The sequence below is a fragment of the Sarcophilus harrisii genome, chromosome 4 (genome assembly GCF_902635505.1).
Source record: "Sarcophilus harrisii chromosome 4, mSarHar1.11, whole genome shotgun sequence".
Classification (NCBI taxonomy): Eukaryota; Metazoa; Chordata; class Mammalia; order Dasyuromorphia; family Dasyuridae; genus Sarcophilus; species Sarcophilus harrisii.
In genome coordinates this window covers 417,313,287-417,324,755 of record NC_045429.1, presented here as the reverse complement: position 1 = coordinate 417,324,755, position 11,469 = coordinate 417,313,287, and the positions used below count along the sequence as shown (strand labels likewise).

General features: G+C 44.6%; 1 protein-coding gene across 2 annotated transcripts in view; it reads left to right on the top strand.

Annotated features, from left to right (window-relative positions):
- Positions 1-4,400: 4,400 nt before the first annotated feature.
- DENND2C (DENN domain containing 2C) overlaps positions 4,401-11,469 on the top strand; it is a 90,829-nt gene continuing 83,760 nt past the window's right edge. For both annotated transcript variants that reach the window (XM_031967342.1, XM_031967341.1), the window contains exon 1: positions 4,401-4,484. The gene's annotated coding sequence lies outside the window, so the exon portion shown is untranslated. The remainder of the gene's footprint in view (positions 4,485-11,469) is intronic.

Sequence of the window (11,469 nt, the reverse complement as noted above, 5' to 3'; positions counted from 1 at the left end):
CTTTAAGAAAATCCAGTGAGCAAAAATCTGAACTTACAAAAGAAATATTTATAATTATTGTAAAAAATAATTTGGGAGACAATTTACTTCATAAATGATAAAATTTGTTTCAAAAAAATTCACCCACAGACTTAGTTTCTGCAGTGATAGTGAACTCTACTAATGCACTAAAAATTATTTGATTGACTAAATTAAGGTTCTATGTCACTTTTAGGGACTAAATGAAGCACTTTTGTGTTCTATTTCCATAGCTACCTTTCCACACATACAAGTGTGTTGCCATCTACTGGTAGGATGGATGAGTACAACTGGCAGAAAAAAGATCAAACCCAAGATTAGCAGAGCCTAAAATCCTTCTTTTCTAAGTGGGTTTTTAATTTGTTTAAATTTTATTGAAATTGCTACAAACATCCTTACAATCTTTCTTTGCTAATTTACATAAAAAACAGATTCGAATAGTGTAAGATACTATTGCCCTAACAGTATTCTGGATTGTTTCTTTTTCCTTTTCCTTTCTTTCTTTTCTTTTCTTCTGAGCCTGGACCTCCCATTCTCACCCTGGTTAGAAGTACAATGGCCGCTCATGGAATGTAGAGCACCATTAAAAAGTCCAGAAGTTTTGACCTGCTGCATTTCCCACTAGAGTTAGTTACTCAATTAAGGCAGCCTGGTGGTCACCACTTTGATGTTGGACTTGGGGCAGACACCTGACTGGTTTTAGCCTACAGCCTCTTGGAAACTCGTGAGGGCCATCCACCAACCTCAGCTCTACCTCGTATGAGGGGCTACAAGCGTGGAGCATCACATCCAGCTACCTTTTCATTATTTCATATACATATTTACGTGCATTAGCATAGCCCACATTTCTCATAGTTACATGGTTTTTCATTTTGTTAATATATCCAACGGGCCATTTGATTAGATTCAATCTTAAATAATTCAGATGTAAGCATTTTGTACAAATGACAGCCTGCTGGCCTTTCTGCCTCTGATGTATAATGGCTGTATTTTCGTGGACAAGTCACTTCTTAGTATCAAATGTTAACTTAAAGATGAATTGAAAGTTTGTAGCTAGAGTTCACATTGGGAGATCCCCAAAGCTATCACAGATCCAAATGAGCCAACACACACACACACACACACACACACACACACAATTGTACCCAGTCAGGCTGGCACAGAGGATGGGGTACCAGACTTGGAGTCAGGAAAATCTGACTTCAAAGACTTCACTTAAATGTCTTTGTGATTCTTGATAAGTCACATCTCCCTATTACGCCTTACAAAATGCCCTAGAACTTAGTCCTCAAGTCACACTGGTTTAAAATCTGGTTTAGTGGAGGAAATTCCCATACTAGCAATCCCATAAATTTCCCCAAAGTGGAATTCTCATGTCAAAGGGATATGTAAATAGATTTTTTAAAAATTAAGTACAAATTAGGAAATTACTAGAGACTGAACCAATTGTCAGTGTCAAATATAAATAAATATTTCCCCACAGCCATTTTCATTTACTTTTCTTAGTTTAGCGTGTATAAAGCAGGACTTTGGAGTTGTTTCAACTTGCCTTTCTTTCACTCTTAAGAGATCATGCATTTTTTACAAGTTGTTATTTGTATTTATTTCCTTGTGAATAAGCTGCTTTTCTCCCTTGATTTATTTATGAAATGGAGGTCCAGAAGTATCTTTTTTTTCAATTACAATTTTATACTTTGCATACATTGTATTTGGGCAGCTAGGTAGCACAGTGAATAGAGTGCCAGGCCGGAGTCAGAAAAGCCCATCTTTCTGAATTTAAATTGGCTTCAGACACTACTTGTGTCATCCTGGGCAAGGCACTTAATACTGTTTGCCTCAGTTTCCTCATCTGTAAAATGAGCTGAAGAAGGAGATGGCAAATCACTCCAATATCTTTGCCCCCCAAAACCCCAATTGGGATCACAAAGAGTTGAACATGACTGAATAACAAAATACATTTTATTTCAATCTTTTGTTTTCAAATCACCCACGATTTTCAATACGACATCCTCCCATGGATATTTCCTATAACAAATCTTAAAGATGGGGGAGGGGGAATGGTTTGAATGTCAAGATATATTTTGTCAACTATTTACTCTGTACCAGGCACCTTGCTAAATGCTGGGGATGCAAATAAAAACAAATTCAGTCATTGTCCTCAAGAAGTTCATAATGGGGAAACTAATGCATCAAAACTTATAATATGCATATTGAAAAAATCTGACATTACATGTTATTCTATCTACACTCATAATCCTCCATCTCTTCAAAGAGGACATATCCTTTCACATATGTCTTCTTTAGAGCCAAATTTGGTCATTAGATTATCACGACATTCAATTTCTATTGTTTTGGCTAAGAGTACTTAAATTTTTTCAAATCAATTTTTATGTTTTGGATCATATTTGTTTGTCACATCCATCTGTCTGATTCTGATATTTTCATAATGTTTAATTTACTATATTCTATTGTAGAAATCCCCTGGCCATTTCTATAATGTCAGACACAGGTTTCTAGCCTCTGATATTATACATTCACTGACTCCAAAATGAGAACTCCATCTCAGAGTGGAAACGTATTTCTGATAGAAAACATTCAGAGGAGATTCTTGCCTCTTTCTCCAGATTCCGAAGAAACCTTGAAACATAGGTGTGACCTTTTCATTTTGTTTTTAGAAGGCCCTACGGGTGCCTTCTAAACCACTCCATGTGGTTTTTGACATTTTAGTGACCTATAGGACCAACTCTGCTATTCCTCCTTAGAGAAGATGATTTCCTTCGTCCAGGGGACTTATTTATATCAAAGCTTCTCCTGATATCTGAATGAATACAACTTGTCACAAATGAAATGTTCCAAATTTAGCCTTAAAAAGGAGTGAGGTATTCACTTTCCTAGTTATGAATGTTTTTGCTTTACCCAAGAGAGGGCAGTACAGGACACACTCAGAGAAGACTTGCCTCCCCAGAGACCCCATCCAGCCTTTGGTTTCTTAGAACTTGGAGCTGGGGAGAACTTCAGTGTTCATCTCATTTTTACAGAGGAAGACACTCACTGAGGTTCAGAGAGATTCATCATCTTCCATAGGTATCTGACATTCAATCTCCTCTTTACCAAATACATTTCTTGAATGCAAATTTCATAGGAGTAGATTCCAAAGCAAACTGTCTTGGTGCAAAATTTCCTTTTAGATAACTACAAGAGAACTCCAATAGCATCTTATCCAAGACCTTGTTTGTTTTGATTCTCTCAAGATCTGCTTTCTCCATCTTAAGGAAGACTTGTCACTACCGCGAAGCTTTTCATGAAGAAGGAGCAGATTAATTTCCTGAAAGTGTTGTTGTTATTGGGCTGTGATAAATGGGCCACATTTATTTTTAGAAACAGAGATCTCCCGCTTTTCTCAGCAGCTCCCCGCTCCCTGCTGTTCTTGCTTGATCCGGCTGTTTTGTGACAGCCATCTGTTAATTGTAAACCAAACACCTTTCCATTTGGCCTTTCCCTGTTCTGGGGCCTGTGTGTGAACAGATGTGAGGGAGCTCGATGGGTGGGGGGCAGCCGGCTGCCTCCAGAGGGATTTCTAGGGAAGCTGTGCCCGACTCATCCAGGCCCTAAGCTGGGCTGAAACTGGGCTCTGCCGGCCCTGGGCACGGTGCCACGCTGCCTACCTGGGAGTGACTCTCCTAGCGCGGCCGAGGGGCTCTGGGTGTGTCACCCGGCTGGGGGGGCGGCGGCATCCCGGGCGGGGAGCCTCAAAGGCCTCGCGCTCTCCGGGATCCCGAGCCTAAGGTGTGACCCTGCGTCTCCTCGCTTCTCCAGCTGGGCCCGAGACTCCGCGCGCTCCCACGAGAGCCACAGGGCAAAGCATCCTGCGTGTGGGCTCCGAGTTTTCCAGCCCTCGCCTTAATTCTGTGAAATAGTTATTAAGTGTCGCGAAGGTCAGATGGGGACAGATCACGAGGCGCTTAGCCCAGTCCCGGCGGTGGAAATGTTAGCTCCCATTAATATTGATATTCACAGAGGCAGGACCAGCGCGAAACGCTTTGCAAACTTTAAAGCTCCTTTGCGCACAGGGTCATTCAGCGTCCGCGGCCGGGGTCCCGTGGCTAGGATGGGCTGCGGACCTGAAGCCCGGGAACGACCCCGGGCGCCGGGAGCGGGGGCGCCGCGGCCGCGGGGCCCCGGGGCGCGAGGTCGGAGCGGCCGTTGGGGCGGTCGGTGCCGCCAGCCATCCTTTCCCGACTCCGGAGCCCGCAGAGGCGGGGGCAGGGCCGCGGGCGGGGGCGGGGGCAGGAGCCACCCAGCCGGGGCGGGACAGGGCGGGACGTGGAGCCCGGCCCGGGCAGAGCAGGCGGGGGCGGGGGGTTGGGCGCGGGCTGGAGGGGCGGCTGAGCCAGCACTGCCCTCGAGCTGGGACCCGCAGCAGCCCGGGCCCGAGCGGAGCCTCGCAGTCCCGCAGCGGAAGACAGGTAGGACGGAGCCGGGGGGTCTCGCAGAAGGAACCGGAGCACGAGTCGTGCGGTTGGGACTCCGGGTTGTGCAGGCCGTTTGGCCGGACGGGGCTTCCCATTCCTGCCCTTGCCCCTGCCTCTGCCTCTGCCTCTGCCCCTGCCTGCTCCTGCCGCTGCCCCTGCCCCTGCCCCTGCCTCTGCCCCTGCCCCTGCCCCTGCCCCTGCCCCTGCCTCTGCCTCTGCCCCTGACTTTGCCCCTGCCCCTGCCTTTGCCCTGCCCCTACCTTTGCCCCTGCCCCTGCCCCTGCCCCTGCCTCTGCCTCTGCCCCTGCCCCTGCCCCTGCCCCTGCCTCTGCCTCTGCCCCTGCCTTTGCCCCTGCCCCTGCCTTTGCCCCTGCCCCTGCCCCTGCCCCTGCCCTGCCTCTGCCCCTGACTTTGCCCCTGCCCTGCCCCTGCCCCTGCCCCTGCCTCTGCCTCTGCCCCTGCCCCTGCCTCTGCCCCTGCCCCTGCCCCTGTCCCTGCCCCTGCCCCTGCCCTTGCCCCTGCCCCTGCCCCTGCCCTTGCCCTTGCCTGGGAGCTCCGGAAAAGCAGCATCACAGCCAAGGCGCGCCGGGCTGGTCCGGTGCGCGCCCTTCCTCCCAGCCCAGACGCGTTAGAACTGGCTCTTCAGGCTGTGGGGCTGAGGAGGTGGGTTGTCTGCGAGCCTTAGCCCTGTTGCATGTCTCCCTTTCCCCTCCACCCTCAGCCGCGTTGCTCCCCTGGCCCGTGAGCCGAGTGGAAAACCAGACTCAGAAAACAGCCCGTGAGTAGCCGACGGATTCGCTGTTTGGCTTTTGTTCCGTGAGCTCTGCAAGGGGTGGGTGAAACCCTGTAAGGCTCTTGAGTTTCTCACTGGGGTTCAGCAAATGGCCTAAGGAACTAGACCTTTTTGTCAAAGAGTGAGGGAGCCGGCCGTACCAGGTCTGGGAGCGCGGGCACCCTCAGCAGGGGCGGGGGCAACTGGGGGAGGAGTGGAAAAAAGGGGCAAGGGAGGCTTTCCTGACCCTGACGGGCCGCCTGATTCCTGAGATTACCTAACTTGGTGACATTTTTCTCTTGACCTGAGAATCCAGATACCATTTTGAGGCTGTGGGTTTGGGGTTCTTAACAGAAAATCAAGCCAATAGGATGCAAATAATGGGGGCTCTTTCCCCCCTTTAAATCCTGCTAGAGGTCAAGCTTTTGAATAAACATTGAAACAAAGTCTGTGAAGGAGCACCCGCTCTAGTTCTCAACCACAACTTTTCCTTTTCTTTGGCAAGTGTATGCTCCCTAGGTGCTCTCTCCAAAGACATCCAACACCCCCACCAGATTAAAATATAGTTGGGAAACAGTTATCAAAGTAAATAAAATATAATGGAATCGGATAGTGTTAATGTGTGGTTTTCTAAGTCAATAAGTGAGCCCTGCAGGGATTAGTGTCCCCTCTTCATTCTACTTGAATTTGATACTGCTGCTGTCAAGCCAAGACTTAACTTATTTCATTTGGAAGATATATTACTCATTCTTTGGTTTTTCTGGAAATTCATTTTGAATGTGGGCTACTGTGTGTATCTATGTATGTTTGCTTGTGTGTGTATATGTGTGTGTGTGTGTATGGATGAATATTGTATACACACATAAATATATCACATACACATACACTTATACTGATATATATATATATATATATATATATATATATATTCATATGCAGCAGTCACCTTTACTTGAGATACGGTCATTTCTAATAGCTTTATGAGATCCTGGAGAACAGCAAGTACCTTTGGTATTCCATCAGTTGTTTGCTGTAGCCAGGTGTAATATACACCAACAATTAAAAACTGACATTTTAAAAAGTGCTTTAAAGGGCTTTTGAAATTATCCACTTTAAGCCTCACAGAGAACCTCAAAAGGTAGGTAGACACTACAGATAAGGGAGCCAATGTTCATGATTTGCTCAGTCACACGGCTAGAAGGTGTCAGAGGCTGGGACCCAACCCGGAAATCCCTGACAACAAGACTGATTGGCTGTCCATAAGGTCCCCCTGCCATGGAGGAATAGTTGGGAGTTAGCAGAATGAGTGAAAGAGATAAGGAAGGATCTTCACACCCACTCTGGGAGCTCAGAGGAACTGCTTATTGAGGATGCTTCTTGAACTTTTCCCACTCATGATTCTTCATTCTGAAATTGTTTACAGGACCCCAGGTATAGAGGTGTATAATATAGGTATACAAATCAAACACTGATAACAAATCATAATTCCATGCCCCCCACATTCAGTTATGTGACCCCCATATGGACAATCTGTGGTTTAAGAAGTTTTGTTATAGAGTTCTATACTCCCTCCAAAAAAGGGGGAAAAAACCAAATATGCTAACATGTTTTAGACTGTTTTCTGCATTTGTGATCTGTGCTGCTAGAAAGAAAACTCAAGAAGGCATTAGAAATTTGTAGTGGACTTTTTATCAGGGACATTCGTGGATGTGTTTGAAGTAGTTTCACAGGCAGAAACCAGGAAATAACAATAATTGTGTCTCATGACCTTTCATTATTTTGTGTGGTGGACACAATAGGATTTTTTTCAAACAGAAGAAACAAAGGAAGAAATATTAATTTTTGTGATGTCACAGTAGAAATGCTTAAATTTAGAAACAAAGGAAGGGATATTAATTTTTCTTTTAAAATGATTTCCTGGATAATTTTGTGTGTAGTGGAACCTAAGGGGAAAAAAAGGGGTTATATACACAAGAATCTCTTAGCTCATTCACACTGAGAGAACTGTGATAAAATCTTGGCAAATGATAATTTTAGTAAAGTTTTAAATGCTTTAATGGATTTTTAAAAAGGCATTTTTAAACGATTTAATAGAAGATGAAAAATGTAATGACATTAATTAGCAGCCAATCCAGTTAATAACACTCCAATAAAGACCTACTCTTGTGCCTCATCAGGAAGTGGAGGCAGCTGGGGTTTTCAGAAGTTGTGCTAGCAGAGTGTAGGAGACCGTCTCTTCCTTTGAAGACGAGCCTAGTTAAGTGCACAAAAGCTGATGACAAAGTGGTTCACCAAAGGGTGGAGGGATTGTCATCTGTGTCGGTGGGGAGAGTAGCCACACCTATGAAATCACAGATCTTTGGAAATAACACTAGTTATAGTTATCCCTTTCTATGACTTCTGCTGTGATCTGTAATTTGTTTACTTTACCAATAGGAGTTTGGTGCTTCTCTAGTTTCCCTCATTGCCTTTATTCCACTATGGGGAGGGTGATAAAAGTACTTGTCTTTGAAAGAAACTGGTATTCCCAGGCTGTAGGTTAGGACTTGTTCAAACTACAACTTAATTATACTTTATAGGTATAAGGATATTTTTCTCTGTTGAATGACTGGTTTTCTTTTGTTTCTAAGCTGGGGGTGGGGATGGTAGGGAATGAAATAATGTACTAAAATTAAACCACAAAGAAAGGGATGATAGGAAGAGGCGATGGACTGGTCATAGGGCAAAGTTCACAGGCATCCTCACAATGGCAGGAGAAAGTAGGAGAGCCTCAAGCCATTGGGTGGATGCCCTGTGTCAAACTCATGGGACGGAAGATGGCCAAGCACAGATGGATCATGGAGAGAACATTCATTTGAGCTTATCATATTGGAGAGTTAATTCAACCTCCAGTCTGTCCATTGCTTCAAATTCATTAGAATTAAATATAAAATACTTCTTAAAGCCCCTCATAACCTTGTCCCCTCCTACTTGACCCCCCTCCACACATTCTGTGATCCAGTGACTTCGGCCTCCTTGCTGGGCCATGGACAGACCCCCCATCTCCCAGCGGCGACACTTTCATTCTCCGGGGCCTGGAATTTTCTCCCTCCTGACCCCTTATCTCCTTGTTTCCTTCAAGTGCCAGGTAAATCCCACCTTCTGCAAGAGGCCTTTCATGACTTCCCTCTGACATGTCCCCACTTTATGCTGCTTATGTCTTCCTTGTGTCCTTGCCGGGAAGGTGGGTTTGGGTCCCACAGCGAGGAAGGATGAAGCATCTGAGGCCATATCTGAACCTCCTGTTCTCTCTGCCCTGAGCACCTCCTGCCCGTGCGTGCGGTTAAACACTTGTTTGAGTGTCCCTCCCCGCTAGTCTGGGAGCTTCCTGAGGGCAGGCTGTTTTTTGCCTTCATCTGTAGCTCGAGCACTTAGGTCAGTCCTTGAAAAGCCAGAGCAGAACTTATCACTCATTTAACAGAAATCACTTGGGTACCCCGATAAGACAACCTAAAATCCAAGGCATGGGGGGAGACTTCGTTTTGGATCTCATCAACATCAAGGCACATCCCCCCCCCCCCCCGCCCCATGTCTACCACAGAGAGTCAATGCTCCATGTGCTGGATGTTTCTGGGATCCCGGACGTGGCCTGAATTTATGCCTGTTCCTACTTGCTATCGTTCAAATGACAAGCATTTAGTAGATGCCTACTGTATTCCAGACACTGTTAGATTTTGGGGATACAAAAATGGATTGTAAGAGAAGATGAGAAGGGCAGTGTTAAAGCTTCCCACCCTCTCTGGTAAAATCATCAGGACATTGCCTTCCGCTTATCATTTATTCCTCTTCCTTTCTGTGAGCCTGCACACTCCAGCCTCCCTGCCTGTCATCTCCCATTCCCTTTGACCCATGTTTTTAACCCCTAAGCCCTCTGTTCCAAGGAAGTTGGACAAGATGAGCTCGTTGCTTCTTTACCGTTCTAACGCCCAGTAGAGTACTGCGATTCTAACCCCTCCTACTCTAATGGATCTTTCTGTCCATGAATTAGGTGAGTTCTCATAGGTATTCATTCAGGGCTGCCCTCCCCAACACTCCAGGGCTTTTTTTTTGTTGGCCCACCTGATTTATGGGGCTTGTAATCACACCATCTCCCAAAATCTGCCATCACCCCTCCAGTCTACCCTCTGTACTATTTCTTGCAGGTCGAGTGCTTCTGGAAGAAAATGTAAAACTTTAGAGTCTAAAATAGTATGAAATAACGTGGGCCAACTTCAGCTGGCATTGCTCTGCCGTTTAAAAATCATCAACTTCATGCCTCAGTGGCTCTTAGAGACTCTCCCCAACGTTCCAAACGTTCTCCTCTGGCCCAAGTTCTAACATCATAAGTTAATAGTTGTTAACTGAAGAAATCTACATGATACAAAAGCCTCTTCATCTTGCCCTCCTGTCCCCTCTTCTCTGTTTATCAATTCAGTGCCATACACATTTATTAAACACCTACTGCGTGCCAGGCCCCCAACTTGTTTTTTTTAATACAAAGATTAAAAAAAAGATTATGTCTCCCCTCAAGGAATGTAAAGTTTAGTAGGAAGGATAAGCTAGGTACAAAAAATGACTTTACACAAGTGAGAGTGTAGTTTAGTGAATAAAGATGCACTTTTTTTGGAGAGGGGAAAGAAGGATCTTTAATATTTGACTATCCAGAGGGCAGCTAGGTGGAAAGAGCACCAGCCCAGAAGTCAGGAGGACATGAGTTCAAATGTGGGCTCAGACACTTAACACGTCCTAGCTGTGTGACCCTGGACAAGTCACCTAATCCCAACTGCCTCAGCAGAAATATATATATTTGCATATCTAATGAGAGACATAAGAAATCTGAAGGGAGAGGAAAAAATACCCACAAAAATTAAGATTCCTGCTGCTAACATATGATTTCAGTTTTTAACTTTAGCTTATTAGCTCTTCAGTCCAAGACATCCATTTTTAGATACTTTAGAAATCAGGGGTCCTCAAACTTTTTAAATAGGGGGCCAGTTCACTGTCCCTCAGACTGTTGGAGGGCCGGATTATAGTAAAAACAAAAACTTTGTTTTGTGAGCCTTTAAATAAAGAAACTTCATATCCCTGGGTGTGGGGGATAATCGTCCTCAGCTGCTGCATCTGGCCCGCGGACCATAGTTTGAGGACCCCTGCATCAATTTAGATCACCAATCACCTTCAAAGTTCCAACTATGTGCCAGGAAGTAGGGCTAGGAGAGGGACTGAGTGTAGGGAAATTCTGATGAAAAGAAATATTCTATTTTGTGGACCATTAGTGGAAGAATGTTACCATTGAAATGTACAACTTATTGCAAGTTATAACGTAGCAGTGATACTTCTGTAAAACAGTATTGGTCAGGGTAGTATTATAGACCACAAAATGCCTTACAGTATCTCTCTTTCTAAAACTGTATTACTCCATCTTTTTCTGGGTCATAAAAGTCACATTAATCATTGAGGAGATTGAGTCAAGCCATTCCCTTGGAATAAAAGCAATGCACATCAGTCATGGAATGACTCAATTTTAACAGGGCTGAAAGTCATCAAGTATCTGCTGTGGTGGAGCCAACCCCAGCTGTCTCGTGAAGATGAATTTTCAGGAGAACAGTCATTGTTTGGCTTTTGCAGGCAAATGTGCAGTAGTTTTGTTCTTGGCAGCTTGTGCTGTGGGCCCTTCTGCTCCCAAATCTTCCATTTTCTAGTGCACAAGGCCTGTTTTTAATTTTTGAAAACTGACTTGATACTTACATCCTTAAAAAAAAAAAAAAAAAAAAAAGACCCTAAATATCACCTAGCATAAAGGGGGAAAAAAACTACATTGGTCTTTTCTACCAGTACTTCTTATTATTTATACTTTGCTTTGGACATAGAGGACATGTAGAGTAGATATTTTATAGGTGGGTAATCTAATAGTCAGATGGATTTGGGACAGTTTGGTTGTTCCCTCCAATGATGCTGATCTTAACCCATTTTGTGCAAGTCTTGCTCATGTATTTGACTTAAAAAAAAATAAAAATACACACAGACCTGAATTTATACTTTTTAGATATTTTTAGGATTTCATGGGTAGCATTTTGGCATCTGGGTTATCCATCTGTCATCCTTTCTTCTTGTTATGACCAAGTCATCTCTTTTCCAGATTGCATATTTCTTGGATTTTATCTTTTCTACCGCTTGCTGAAGTAGTCA